The sequence below is a fragment of the Pseudophryne corroboree genome, chromosome 4 (assembly GCF_028390025.1).
Source record: "Pseudophryne corroboree isolate aPseCor3 chromosome 4, aPseCor3.hap2, whole genome shotgun sequence".
NCBI lineage: Eukaryota > Metazoa > Chordata > Amphibia > Anura > Myobatrachidae > Pseudophryne > Pseudophryne corroboree.
In genome coordinates this window covers 110162357-110177762 of record NC_086447.1, presented here as the reverse complement: position 1 = coordinate 110177762, position 15406 = coordinate 110162357, and the positions used below count along the sequence as shown (strand labels likewise).

At 49.2% G+C, this 15406-nt stretch overlaps 1 protein-coding gene across 4 annotated transcripts in view; it reads left to right on the top strand.

The window, feature by feature from the left end:
* The window catches only part of KCNS3 (potassium voltage-gated channel modifier subfamily S member 3), a 196071-nt gene that overhangs the window by 110647 nt on the left and 70018 nt on the right, over positions 1-15406 (top strand). Inside the window, exon 1 of one of the 4 annotated variants that reach the window (XM_063915341.1) lies at positions 13508-13613. The exons of the other annotated variants lie outside the window; for them this stretch is intronic. The gene's annotated coding sequence lies outside the window, so the exon portion shown is untranslated. Of the gene's footprint in view, positions 1-13507; positions 13614-15406 lie in introns of those variants that run through there. 4 annotated transcript variants of the gene reach the window in all.

The following is a 15406-nucleotide window of genomic DNA, read 5'->3' as shown; positions in this document are numbered from 1 at the left end:
AGCACTGTGCGGGTTCCTGACATCGGCATTGTGATCGCCGGGATCCCGTGCGGTGGGATCTTCACCGCTTCCCTTTAGGAGCAGCTGTCCGGGTTCCCTAATAGTAACATAGAGACACAAACCTGTCACGGTTCTGGTATTAATGGTCGATCATGTTAAGGTCGGCACTCATTAGGTCGACCACTATTGGTGGACATTGACATGGTCGACACGGGAGAGGTTGAGACATGAAAAGGCTGACCTGGATTTTTGAACTGTTTTTGGTGTCATTTTTTCCGTAACATGACCAGGAACCCCAGTTAGTGTACCATGTCCCCTTGCATGACTCGCTTCCCTCGCCATGCTGCGGGCAGGTTACTATTCCCAATCGCAGTACATGTGGATGGTAAAATATGAAAAATGTTAAAAGTCTATTAAAAAAAGAAGCCATGTCGACCTTTTCATGTGTCGACCTGCCATGTGTCATCCATTTTCATGTGTCAACAAATTGTCCACGGCGACCATGTCAATGTCGACCAATAATGGTCAGCCTAGTGACTGTCGACCCTTTGTAGGGTCGATCTGCCAAACGGATACCACCTGTCACTTCCCCTTCTCAGGTTTTAGCAGATCGCCACCCAATCTCCTGTTCATTTTTCAGTCCACATTAAAGACACCTGTAAAATCAACGGCACTCGTTGAGTCAAAAAAAAGAAAGTGACATTTACTGTAGTCATTCTCATACAGTTTTGTTTGGGTGTAGTAGGGTATGCCGGCGGCCGGGATCCCGGCGACCAGCATACCGGCGCCGGAATCCCGACAGCTTGGGCGAGCGCAAATGAGCCGCTTGTGGGCTCGCTGTGCTCACCACGCTGTGGGCGCGGTGGCGCGCTACGCGCGCCACGCTATCTATTCTCCCTCTAGGGGGGTCGTGGTCCCCCAAGAGGGAGAAAAGATGTCGGTATGCCGGCGGTCGGGATTCTGGCGCCGGTATGCTGGTCGTCAGGAGTCCGGCCAGCGGCAAACAGAAGACCACCCGTTTTGTTCTGTGAGGCTCAGGCTACAATTATATAGCTGAGGATGCAGTTTTAGCCATAGAAACATATTTTAATTGCAGATGTTCTGCTCTCTCTGTAAGACCAGTTTGCAGCGATCTGATTCTCTGCACTGATGCGCTGTTTTTCTGGGGATCCGGTCTGAAGATCGGCACTGTCTAGGTCGACAATGTTTAGTGAGTAGTTTAAATAGTCTCGGATTAGATTGTTCATTGATCCAGAAAAATGGGTGTGGATCATTAGATCGACAGTGTATAGGTCTACAATGTTTAGGTCGACCACTATAGGTCGACAGGCTTGGAAGGTCGACAGGGTTTCTAGGTCGACGTGTGCTAGGTCGACAGGTCAAAAGGTCGACACGAGTTTTTCAAATTATTTTTATTTTTTTGAACTTTTTCATACTTAACGGTCCACGTGGACTACGATTGGAACGGTAATCTGTGCCGAGCGAAGCAAGGCACCTTGCCCGAAGCATGGCGAGCGAAGCGAGCCATGCGAGGGGACACGGTGCACTAATTGGGGTTCCCGGTCACTCTATGAAGAAAATGACACCAAAAAAACAAACAAAAAAACTCATGTCGACCTTTTGACCTGTCGACCTAGCACATGTCAACCTTCCAACCCTGTCGACCTAGTGACTGTCGACCTATAGTGGTCGACCTAAACATTGTTGACCTAGACACTGTCGATCTAATGATCCACACCTGTTTTTCTGGACCAATGAACAATCTAATCTGAGACTATTTAAACTACTCAGCATGTTCAACCGGGAGGCATTCAATTTGCCGGCTGTCAGGATATCGACGCCGGAATCCCGTCACCTGGTGAAATACCCACTCGGGTGGTGGTCACCGCCACCACCCAAGGGATAATATAACCCTGTGGCGACCTAAGGTCGCCACCGGGCCTGAAGCGTGGCAAATCTACCGCCAGCTGTTTGCAGCCCCCCACACCCTCCCCTCGGCCGCCCACTTACACAAAACAAGTGAGCGGTCCATGGAACCCGATGAAGCGATTAAGATTGAATTTCGTCACCACTATGCAGTGCCTGTTTTCTTAGCACTGTATTGCGTGGGTGGAGCCATGATGACGCGATTGTGCCACTGCGCCCCCCACACAATCCACCTTGGCACCGCCCACGCCCCCTATGTGTTGACCAGGGTGCCCCCTCCTGGCAAATAGAAGATAATGGAATACATACTAATATTTGCTGTTTGTCAGCAAGTAATGCAGATTTATCTGATGGTGGTGGTTGGAAAGAGATGGCCTTTTAAAAAAAAAATTGTTTGTTTTTTGCCCGATTTTTTTAATATAAGCAAATAAATTACCCATACTCAAAATCAAAGAAAGCCAGTGATGCACTGCATTTGTCTCCATATCTCTGTCCACAGTGTCCCGCGGTGGGGGCGCAGTTAAGAAGATCCTGCTACCCACTGCTCTGCCTAGCAGAGCAGCGGTGAATGGACACTTTGCGCATGCAGGGATGCAGCCGAGAACAGCTTCACCGCGCCAGGGAGTCCCGCATTGCCATCTCCTGATGTTGGGAGGTATGGACACGTCCATCTCAGGATTGCTCTTACATGCACAAGGATGTGAATGTTTGCTGGGGATCAGTACTAAATGCCGCCGGTCGGAATCCCGGCGGTCGAAATACCGACGCCGGAATCCCGACCACACAATCCCGACAGGGGTGGCGAGCGGAACGCAGCCCCTTGCGGGCTCGCTTCGCTCGCCGCGCTGCGGGCACGGTGCCTCGCTACGCTCGGCACACTATTATATTCTCCCTCTATGGGTGTCGTGGACACCCACGGAGGGAGAATATGTCGGGATTGTGGCGGTCGGGATTCCGGCGTCGGTATTTCGACCGCCGGGATTCCGGCCGGCGGCATCTTGACCGCATCCCGTTGCTGGGGTGCATGCACAGTTTGCTAGCTCTCGCTAGATACGAATGCATTCCGCCTTGCGTGACTAAGGGGTAAATGTATGAAGCAGTGATAAGAGTGGATAAGTGAGCCAGTAGAAAAGTTGCCCATGGCAACCAATCAGCATTGACATAACATTTATAATTTGCATACTATAAAATTATACAGAGCAGCCGATTGGTTGCCGGGGCAACTTCTCCACTGGCTCACTTCTCCAAACTTATCACTGCTTCATACATTTACCCCTAAGAAACAAGCCCAGAGTTCCTATCTTTCGTATTTACATAACCATGCATAGTTATGAAGCTCCCATAAGCCTTCCTCACCCCACGCTTGTGCATGTTTTATCTACTGCCATCGGAAACAATAGTCGTTATTGTAAAATGAATACGTTTTGTTGTAATTTGCATCTTTGCAGTGCGGTGAAAGGGCCACATTAATGTCACTGTAGGAATTGTACTCTATTAGGTCTAGGCATAACAGAGAGCCTAGTCAGGATATGCAACAAATAGCCCAGTATTATATCTTATAAGGTAAATTACCTTTACCTTACCTGTAAATTACCTCTACTATACAAGCATGACCACCGGGTGGAAGTGCAAAGTCAGGGGGACTTTGCATTTCCACTGTGCCCCTGTGGACTGAGAGTGGTCCTGTTGTGCTTTGCATTATTCTGACAGACGGTCTTTAGCGATGTGTCTCTGTTCTGTCGGCCAGTCTTGAATTGCTGCCAGTTCTCTAAAACCCCATGAGATCTCCTCTAGTCTTCATCTTAACCTAGCATCGCGTTAATGCTCCCGGATGCTCCCAGGAGATCCCTCCTTTGCACTCACAGGCAGCTGGTGTGCGTCTGTCATTGTCAATCCTGCAAAAACAATAACCAAATACTGATGCTGTTGAACCGTAGAAGCCTTAGGGGTCTATTTACTAAGCAGTGATAAAAGTGGAGAAGTGAGCCAGTGGAGAAGTTGCCCATGGCAACCAATTCATTATTGACGTAACATTTACAATTTGCATACTATAAAAGAATACAGAGCAGCTGGTTGGTTGCCAGGGGCAGCTTCTCCACTGGCTCACTTCTCCACTTTTATCACTGCTTAGTACATGTCCCCCTTAGACTTGGATGTGAGGAGGTTTCATTATCCTCATCATAGACCGGCGCCATTTACCTTATTATAAAAAATAAGAATTTACTTACCGATAATTCTATTTCTCGTAGTCCGTAGTGGATGCTGGGGACTCCGTCAGGACCATGGGGAATAGCGGCTCCGCAGGAGACAGGGCACAAAAGTAAAAGCTTTAGGATCAGGCGGTGTGCACTGGCTCCTCCCCCTATGACCCTCCTCCAAGCCTCAGTTAGGATACTGTGCCCGGACGAGCGTACACAATAAGGAAGGATTTTGAATCCCGGGTAAGACTCATACCAGCCACACCAATCACACTGTACAACCTGTGATCTGAACCCAGTTAACAGCATGATAACAGCGGAGCCTCTGAAAAGATGGCTCACAACAATAATAACCCGATTTTTGTAACAATAACTATGTACAAGTATTGCAGACAATCCGCACTTGGGATGGGCGCCCAGCATCCACTACGGACTCCGAGAAATAGAATTATCGGTAAGTAAATTCTTATTTTCTCTAACGTCCTAAGTGGATGCTGGGGACTCCGTCAGGACCATGGGGATTATACCAAAGCTCCCAAACGGGCGGGAGAGTGCGGATGACTCTGCAGCACCGAGTGAGAGAACTCCAGGTCCTCCTCAGCCAGGGTGTGCCCCTGACCAAGTAGCAGCTCGGCAAAGTTGTAAAGCCGAGACCCCTCGGGCAGCCGCCCAAGATGAGCCCACCTTCCTTGTGGAATGGGCATTTACATATTTTGGCTGTGGCAGGCCTGCCACAGAATGTGCAAGCTGAATTGTACTACACATCCAACTAGCAATCGTCTGCTTAGAAGCAAGAGCACCCAGTTTGTTGGGTGCATACAGGATAACAGCAAGTCAGTTTTCCTGACTCCAGCCGTCCTGGAAACCTATATTTTCAGGGCCCTGACAACATCTAGCAACTTGGAGTCCTCCAAGTCCCCAGTAGCCGCAGGTACCACAATAAGCTGGTTCAGGTGAAACGCTGACACCACCTTAGGGAGAAACTGGGGACGAGTCCGCAGCTCTGCCCTGTCCGAATGGACAATCAGATATGGGCTTTTGTGAGACAAAGCCGCCAATTCTGACACTCGCCTGGCCGAGGCCAGGGCCAACATCATGGTCACTTTCCATGTGAGATATTTCAAATCCACAGATTTGAGCGGTTAAAACCAATGTGATTTGAGGAATCCCAGAACTACGTTGAGATCCCACAGTGCCACTGGAGGCACAAAAGGGGGTTGTATATGCAGTACTCCCTTGACAAACTTCTGGACTTCAGGAACTGAAGCCAATTCTTTCTGGAAGAAAATCGACAGGGCCGAAATTTGAACCTTAATGGACCCCAATTTGAGGCCCATAGACACTCCTGTTTGCAGGAAATGCAGGAATCGACCGAGTTGAAATTTCTTCATGGGCCTTCCTGGCCTCACACCACGCAACATATTTTCGCCACATGTGGTGATAATGTTGTGCGGTCACCTCCTTCCTGGCTTTGACCAGGGTAGGAATGACCTCTTCCGGAATGCCTTTTTCCCTTAGGATCCGGCGTTCAACCGCCATGCCGTCAAACGCAGCCGCGGTAAGTCTTGGAACAGACATGGTACTTGCTGAAGCAAGTCCCTTCTTAGCGGCAGAGGCCATGAGTCCTCTGTGAGCATCTCTTGAAGTTCCGGGTACCAAGTCCTTCTTGGCCAATCCGGAGCCACGAGTATAGTTCTTACTCCTCTACGTCTTATAATTCTCAGTATCTTAGGTATGAGAAGCAGAGGAGGGAACACATACACCTACAGGTACACCCACGGTGTTACCAGAACGTCCACAGCTATTGCCTGAGGGTCTCTTGACCTGGCGCAATACCTGTCCAGTTTTTTGTTCAGGCGGGACGCCATCATGTCCACCTTTGGTCTTTCCCAACGGTTCACAATCATGTGGAAGACTTCCCGATGAAGTCCCCACTCTCCCGGGTGGAGGTCGTGCTGAGGAAGTCTGCTTCCCAGTTGTCCACTCCCGGAATGAACACTGCTGACAGTGCTAACACATGATTTTCCGCCCAGCGAAGAATCCTTGCAGTTTCTGCCATTGCCCTCCTGCTTCTTGTGCCGCCCAGTCTGTTTACGTGGGCGACTGCCGTGATGTTGTCCCACTGGATCAATACCGGCTGACCTTGAAGCAGAGGTCTTGCTAAGCTTAGAGCATTGTAAATTGCTCTTAGCTCCAGTATATTTATGTGGAGAGAAGTCTCCAGACTTGATCACACTCCCTGGAAATTTTTTCCATGTGTGACTGCTCCCCAGCCTTTCAGGCTGGCATCCGTGGTCACCAGGACCCAGTCCTGAATGCCGAATCTGTGGCCCTTTAGTAGATGAGCACTCTGCAGCCACCACAGAAGAGACACCCTTGTCCTTGGAGACAGGGTTATCCGCTGATGCATCTGAAGATGCGATCCGGACCATTTTTCCAGCAGATCCCACTGAAAAGTTCTTGCGTGAAATCTGCCGAATGGAATCGCTTCGTAAGAAGCCACCATTTTTCCCAGGACCCTTGTGCAATGATGCACTGACACTTTTCCTGGTTTTAGGAGGTTCCTGACTAGCTCGGATAACTCCCTGGCTTTCTCCTCCGGGAGAAACACCTTTTTCTGGACTGTGTCCAGAATCATCCCTAGGAACAGCAGACGTGTCGTCGGAGACAGCTGCGATTTTGGAATATTTAGAATCCACCCGTGCTGTCGTAGAACTACTTGAGATAGTGCTACTCCGACCTCCAACTGTTCTCTGGACCTTGCCCTTATCAGGAGATCGTCCAAGTAAGGGATAATTAAGACGCCTTTTCTTTGAAGAAGAATCATCATTTCGGCCATTACCTTGGTAAAGACCCGGGGTGCCGTGGACAATCCAAACGGCAGCGTCTGAAACTGATAGTGACAGTTTTGTACTACGAACCTGAGGTACCCTTGGTGAGAAGGGCAAATTGGGACATGGAGGTAAGCATCCTTGATGTACAGGGACACCATATAGTCCCCTTCTTCCTGGTTCGCTATCACTGCTCTGAGTGACTCCATCTTGATTTGAACCTTTGTATGTAAGTGTTCAAATATTTCAGATTTAGAATAGGTCTCACCGAGCCGTCTGGCTTCAGTACCACAATATAGTGTGGAATAATACCCCTTTCCTTGTTGTAGGAGGGGTACTTTGATTATCACCTGCTGGGAATACAGCTTGTGAATTGTTTCCAATACTGCCTCCCTGTCAGAGGGAGACGTTGGTAAAGCAGACTTCAGGAACCTGCGAGGGGGAGACGTCTCGAATTTCCAATCTGTACCCCTGGGATACTACTTGTAGGATCCAGGGGTCCACTTGCGAGTGAGCCCACTGCGCGCTGAAACTCTTGAGACGACCCCCCACCGCAGCTGAGTCCGCTTGTACGGCCCCAGCGTCATGCTGAGGACTTGGCAAAAGCGGTGGAGGGCTTCTGTTCCTGGGAATGGGCTGCCTGCTGCAGTCTTCTTCCCTTTCCTCTATCCCTGGGCAGATATGACTGGCCTTTTGCCTGCTTGCCCTTATGGGGACGAAAGGACTGAGGCTGAAAAGACGGTGTCTTTTTCTGCTGAGATGTGACTTGGGGTAAAAAAGGTGGATTTTCCAGCAGTTGCCGTGGCCACCAGGTCCGATGGACCGACCCCAAATAACTCCTCCCCTTTATACGGCAATACTTCCATGTGCCGTTTGGAATCTGCATCACCTGACCACTGTCGTGTCCATAAACATCTTCTGGCAGATATGGACATCGCACTTACTCTTGATGCCAGAGTGCAAATATCCCTCTGTGCATCTCGCATATATAGAAATGCATCCTTTAAATGCTCTATAGTCAATAAAATACTGTCCCTGTCAAGGGTATCAATATTTTCAGTCAGGGAATCCGACCAAGCCACCCCAGCGCTGCACATCCAGGCTGAGGCGATCGCTGGTCGCAGTATAACACCAGTATGTGTGTATATACTTTTTAGGATATTTTCCAGCCTCCTATCAGCTGGCTCCTTGAGGGCGGCCGTATCTGGAGACGGTAACGCCACTTGTTTTGATAAGCGTGTGAGCGCCTTATCCACCCTAAGGGGTGTTTCCCAACGCGCCCTAACTTCTGGCGGGAAAGGGTATAACGCCAATAATTTTCTATCGGGGAAAACCCACGCATCATCACACACTTCATTTAATTTATCTGATTCAGGAAAAACTACAGGTAGTTTTTTCACACCCCACATAATACCCTCTTTTGTGGTACTTGTAGTATCAGAAATATGTAACACCTCCTTCATTGCCCTTAACATGTAACGTGTGGCCCAAATGGAAAATACGTTTGTTTCTTCACCGTCGACACTGGAGTCAGTGTCCGTGTCTGTGTCGACCGACTGAGGTAAATGGGCGTTTTAAAGCCCCTGACGGTGTTTGAGACGCCTGGACAGGTACTAATTTGTTTGCCGGCCGTCTCATGTCGTCAACCGACCTTGCAGCGTGTTGACATTATCACGTAATTCCCTAAATAAGCCATCCATTCCGGTGTCGACTCCCTAGAGAGTGACATCACCATTACAGGCAATTGCTCCGCCTCCTCACCAACATCGTCCTCATACATGTCGACACACACGTACCGACACACAGCACACACACAGGGAATGCTCTGATAGAGGACAGGACCCCACTAGCCCTTTGGGGAGACAGAGGGAGAGTTTGCCAGCACACACCAAAAACGCTATAATTATACAGGGACAACCTTTATATAAGTGTTTTTCCCTTATAGCATTTTAATATATATAGTCATATCGCCAAATAAGTGCCCCCCCTCTCTGTTTTAACCCTGTTTCTGTAGTGCAGTGCAGGGGAGAGCCTGGGAGCCTTCCCACCAGCATTTCTGTGAGGGAAAATGGCGCTGTGTGCTGAGGAGAATAGGCCCCGCCCCCTTTTCGTCGGGCTTCTTCTCCCGTTTTTCTGAGACCTGGCAGGGGTTAAATACATCCATATAGCCCCCAGGGGCTATATGTGATGTATTTTTAGCCAGAATAAGGTACTATCATTGCTGCCCAGGGCGCCCCCCCCAGCGCCCTGCACCCTCAGTGACCGCTGCTATGAAGTGTGCTGACAACAATGGCGCACAGCTGCAGTGCTGTGCGCTACCTTATGAAGACTGAAAAGTCTTCTGCCGCCGGTTTCTGGACCTCTTCACTTTTCTGCATCTGCAAGGGGGTCGGCGGCGCGGCTCCGGGACGAACCCCAGGGTGAGACCTGTGTTCCGACTCCCTCTGGAGCTAATGGTGTCCAGTAGCCTAAGAAGCCAATCCATCCTGCACGCAGGTGAGTTCACTTCTCTCCCCTAAGTCCCTCGATGCAGTGAGCCTGTTGCCAGCAGGACTCACTGAAAATAAAAAACCTAACAAAACTTTTACTCTAAGCAGCTCTTTAGGAGAGCCACCTAGATTGCACCCTTCTCGGCCGGGCACAAAAATCTAACTGAGGCTTGGAGGAGGGTCATAGGGGGAGGAGCCAGTGCACACCACCTGATCCTAAAGCTTTTACTTTTGTGCCCTGTCTCCTGCGGAGCCGCTATTCCCCATGGTCCTGACGGAGTCCCCAGCATCCACTTAGGACGTTAGAGAAAAGTAACAATCACTAAACATTAAGTATAATGTAACCATTAATGTTAAGGTCAGGTGAACCAGACAAAAAACTAAAGAACCCTCAGCTGTAAATAAAATGCTGTAAGAGGTCATCTTAAAACTGATGGTGTTCACACGCCTACTGTTATAATATAGAACCCCAAAAGTGATGGACTAAAGGCCTGATTCTGATTTGCAGGTCATGCAGACGCAACCCCGAACGCGCGCTGCAGTCAAAATGCAAATGGAATTCTAATGCCACTATATGCACGTTCAACTATGCGACGGCACCTCCTCCCTGTTCCGTACACGAGAACATCAACATCATTGGCACTTACTTATCCCATGCCAGGAGATGTGACTGAATTAGTGTCCACACTGCATAGTTATGACTCAGAATAGCAAGCAACTCTGGTTACACGCACATGACCATTCAATCAATACATCACCGTCTTCCCAACGGAGTCATGCTATTTAATGCAATTAGCTGAGAGGCTCATCGGCAGCATGGTGCACCTGGCTGATATGCACTACCAGGGGCGTCGGAATGGGGGGGCAAGGGGGCAGCTTGCCCCCCCCAAATATGACAGAGGCGCAGGGGAGCGCTTGGCTCTGGCGCTACCCGCTCAGCAGTCTGCAAAGGCGCTTTGTCCGCTCTGCTACTTGTGCTGCCGGCTACCACTGCGCCGCCTGACACACTGCATGACAAGCAGCGGCGCTGGCAGCACAGGGATGGGAGCCCTGCTGTTTGATCGTGTGACTCACTGGGGTAAATTTACTAACATTCGTAATTTTCCGAAAAAGGTCAAAGTTCAATCACGAATGACATCGAAAGTGTAAAACTGCAACTTTTTGAATTTATTACGACTAATTTACTAAGCTGTCGTATTCGGGTTTTTCTTTTCTTCCGATGTCGATGTCATTCGTGTTTTTTTTTATATTTTTACGGCAGTGATTAGCAAAACACTGCCGACTTTTTTTACAATCAATCTCGGCCGGATCTGTGTGATCCGTGCTGGGGTTCTTTTTTTTTTTTTTTTTAATTAAACAATGTAAAATAAAAATAAAAAATGCGTGGGGTCCCCCCTCCTAAGCATAACCAGCCTCGGGCTCTTTGAGCCGATCCTGGTTGCAAAAATATGGGGAAAAAAATGACAGGGGTTCCCCCATATTTAAGCAACCAGCATCGGGCTCTGCGCCTGGTCCTGGTACCAAAAATACGGGGGACAAAAAGAGTAGGGGTCCCCCGTATTTTTAAAACCAGCACCGGGCTCCACTAGCTGGACAGATAATGCCACAGCCGGGGGTCACTTTTATATAGTGCCCTGCGGCCGTGGCATCAAAAATCCAACTAGTCACCCCTGGCCGGGGTACCCTGGGGGAGTGGGGACCCCTTCAATCAAGGGGTCCCCCCCCAGCCACCCAAGGGCCAGGGGTGAAGCCCGAGGCTGTCCCCCCCCATCCAATGGGCTGCGGATGGGGGGGCTGATAGCCTTTGTTGTAAAAGAAAAGATATTGTTTTTAGTAGCAGTACTACAAGTCCCAGCAAGCCTCCCCCGCATGCTGGTACTTGGAGAACCACAAGTACCAGCATGCGGCGGAAAAACTGGCCCGCTGGTACCTGTAGTACTACTACTAAAAAAATACCCCAAAAAAGACAAGACACACACACCGTGAAAGTATAATTTTATTACATACATACACACATACATACATACTTACCTTATGTTCCCACGCAGGTCGGTCCTCTTCTCCAGTAGAATCCAAGGGGTACCTGTTGAAGAAATTATACTCACGAGATCCAGGGGTCCAGGCTCCTCGGGAAATCCAGGGGTAATCCACGTACTTGAAAAAAAAAAAAAAACGGTGTCCCGACCACGAACTGAAAGGGGACCCATGTTTGCACATGGGTCACCTTTCCACGAATGCCAGAAACCCACTTTGACTTCTGTCTTAGTGGGTTTCTTCAGCCAATCAGGGAGCGCCACGTTGTAGCACTCTCCTGATCAGCTGTGTGCTCCTGTCCTCACTGACAGGCAGCACACGGCAGTGTTACAATGTAGCGCCTATGCGCTACATTGTAACCAATGCTGGGAACTTTCTGCTCAGCGGTGACGTCACTTTAGGTCAACCGCAGGGCAGAAAGTTCCCATCATTGGTTACAATGTAGCGCATAGGCGCTACATTGTAACACTGCCGTGTGCTGCCTGTCAGTGAGGACAGGAGCACACAGCTGATCAGGAGAGTGCTACAACGTGGCGCTCCCTGATTGGCTGAAGAAACCCACTTAGACAGAAGTCAAAGTGGGTTTCTGGCATTCGTGGAAAGGTGACCCATGTGCAAACATGGGTCCCCTTTCAGTTCGTGGTCGGGACACCGTTTTTTTTTTTTTTTCAAGTACGTGGATTACCCCTGGATTTCCCGAGGAGCCTGGACCCCTGGATCTCGTGAGTATAATTTCTTCAACAGGTACCCCTTGGATTCTACTGGAGAAGAGGACCGACCTGCGTGGGAACATAAGGTAAGTATGTATGTATGTGTGTATGTATGTAATAAAATTATACTTTCACGGTGTGTGTGTCTTGTCTTTTTTTGGGTATTTTTTTAGTAGTAGTACTACAGGTACCAGCGGGCCAGTTTTTCCGCCGCATGCTGGTACTTGTGGTTCTCCAAGTACCAGCATGCGGGGGAGGCTTGCTGGGACTTGTAGTACTGCTACTAAAAACAATATCTTTTCTTTTACAACAAAGGCTATCAGCCCCCCCATCCGCAGCCCATTGGATGGGGGGGACAGCCTCGGGCTTCACCCCTGGCCCTTGGGTGGCTGGGGGGGGGGGACCCCTTGATTGAAGGGGTCCCCACTCCCCCAGGGTACCCCGGCCAGGGGTGACTAGTTGGATTTTTGATGCCACGGCCGCAGGGCACTATATAAAAGTGACCCCCGGCTGTGGCATTATCTGTCCAGCTAGTGGAGCCCGGTGCTGGTTTTAAAAATACGGGGGACCCCTACTCTTTTTGTCCCCCGTATTTTTGGGACCAGGACCAGGCGCAGAGCCCGATGCTGGTTGCTTAAATATGGGGGAACCCCTGTCATTTTTCCCCCCATATTTTTGCAACCAGGATCGGCTCAAAGAGCCCGAGGCTGGTTATGCTTAGGAGGGGGGACCCCACGCAATTTTTTTGGAAAAAATAAGCACTTTCCCACCCCTTCCCACTGATATACATGCACGGATCTCATGGATCCGTGCATGCCTATCTAATCACGGGGAAAAAAAAAAGGTCTGTTTTTTTTTAGCACTTTTTTACGAGTTGTAATTTTTCACGGCAGTGTTTGTTTTTTTTTGTTGCTTTGCACTTCTTAGTAAATGACCGAGATTCATACTTAAACAGCCGCGTTTTGACCGATGGTGTATTCATTCGTAATTTTTTACTTGGACTTGCAAAAAATTACGAATGCCCTCATCTCTGCCGTGATTAGTGTTTAGTAAATTACCGAGATGACACTTTGATGAAAAAACGGCATCTCGGTCAAAATCGGGAGCTTAGTAAATTTCCCCCACTGTGTGAGAGCACGGAACAGCAGCAGCAGGGGAAGTCCCTGTAACTCACAGTCTCACTGCGGTGCCGAGCCTCAGTCTCCTCCCTGATCTTAGCAACAGGGTCAGAAGAGCATGTGCCGAGCTGTGATTGGAGGAGCTCATCACATGCTGATTAGAAGAGCCCCTGATTGGCAGAGCGGTCACATGCTCCCCTGACCCCTGCTGGAACACGGAGTGAGGATCTCACAGACTCAGAGAAAGCACCTGGGCATATTATATGAGAACAGGGAAGTCTCTCTCTAAAGGTTGCTTCTTATACAGGTTTGCAGGCAGTCTGTGTCTTGTTGGCTGAATCTAGAGGGGACTCCGGGGGCATGAGAAAAGACTGGGAATGCAGAGGGAAATGTGAGATAGAGGGGCTGGGGGAATCAGGAACTTTGAGGGTGCAAATAAAGGAAACTGAGGAAAGAGATAAGGGGGTCAAGGTGAGTGCAGCTGGAAAGGCAGAGGAGTAGGGAAACCCTTAACTAGGTCAGAGGCTACACATCAGAGTGTGCCCTGCAGAAGGTGCACAACTGTGCATTACAGTGTCAGCTCCCAGAGAGACTTTACAGTGCATTACAGAAGTATACAGTACTTAATACCGTGTGCTGTAATGTGAATTTCGGCTCATTCAGTGTGCTACAATGTGAATTTCGGCTCATACCGTGTGCTACAAGGTGAATTTCGGCTCATTCAGCGTGCTAGAATGTGAATTTCGGGTTCACTACGATATGCCGGCGGTCGGGCTCCCGGCGACCAGCATACCGGCGCCGGGAGCCCGACCGCCGGCTTACCGACAGTGTGGCGAGCGCAAATGAGCCCCTTGCGAGCTCGCTGCGCTCGCCACGCTACGGGCACGGTGGCGCGCTACGCGCGCCACACTATTTTATTCTCCCTCCAGGGGGGTCGTGGACCCCCACGAGGGAGAATAAGTGTCGGTATGCCGGCTGTCGGGATCCCGGTGCCGGTATACTGTGCGCCGGGATCCTGTCAGTCGGCATACTGAAGACCACCCGTGAATTTCGGCTCATTCAGTGTGCTACAATGTGAATTTCGGCACATACCGTGTGCTAGAATGTGAATTTCGGCTCATTCAGTGTGCTATAATGTGAATTTCGGCTCATTCAGTGTGCTACAATGTGAATTTCGGCTCATTCAGTGTGCTACACTGTGAATTTCGGATCATTCAGTGTGCTACAATGTGAAGTTCGGCTCATTCAGTGTGCTATAATGTGAATTTCGGGTCATTCATTGTGCTACAATGTGAATTTCGGCTCATTCAGTGTACTAGAATGTGAATTTCGGCTCATTCAGTGTGCTACAATGTGAATTTGCTAGAATGTGAATTTCGGCTCATTTCGGCTCATTCAGCGTGCTTAGAATGTGAATTTCGGCTCATTCAGCGTGCTAGAATGTGAATTTCGGCTCATTCAGTGTGCTACAATATGAATTTCGGCTCACTCAGTGTGCTAGAATGTGAATTTCAGCTCATTCAGCGTGCTAGAATGTGAATTTCGGCTCATTCAGTGTGCTACAATGTGAATTTCGGCTCACTCAGTGTGCTAGAATGTGAATTTCGGCTCATTCAGCGTGCTAGAATGTGAATTTCGGCTCATTCAGCATGCTAGAATGTGAATTTCAGCTCATTCAGTGTGCTAGAATGTGAATTTCGGCTCATTCAGTGTGCTAGAATGTGAATTTCTGCTCATACCATGTGCTAGAATGTGAATTTCGGCTCATTCAGCATGCTAGAATGTGAATTTCAGCTCATTCAGCGTGCTAGAATGTGAATTTCGGCTCATTCAGCGTGCTAGAATGTGAATTTCGGCTCATTCAGTGTGCTACAATATGAATTTCGGCTCACTCAGTGTGCTAGAATGTGAATTTCGGCTCATTCAGTGTGCTACAATATGAATTTCGGCTCACTCAGTGTGCTAGAATGTGAATTTCAGCTCATTCAGCGTGCTAGAATGTGAATTTCGGCTCATTCAGTGTGCTACAATGTGAATTTCGTCTCACTCGGTGTGCTAGAATGTGAATTTCATCTCATTCAGCGTGCTAGAATGTGAATT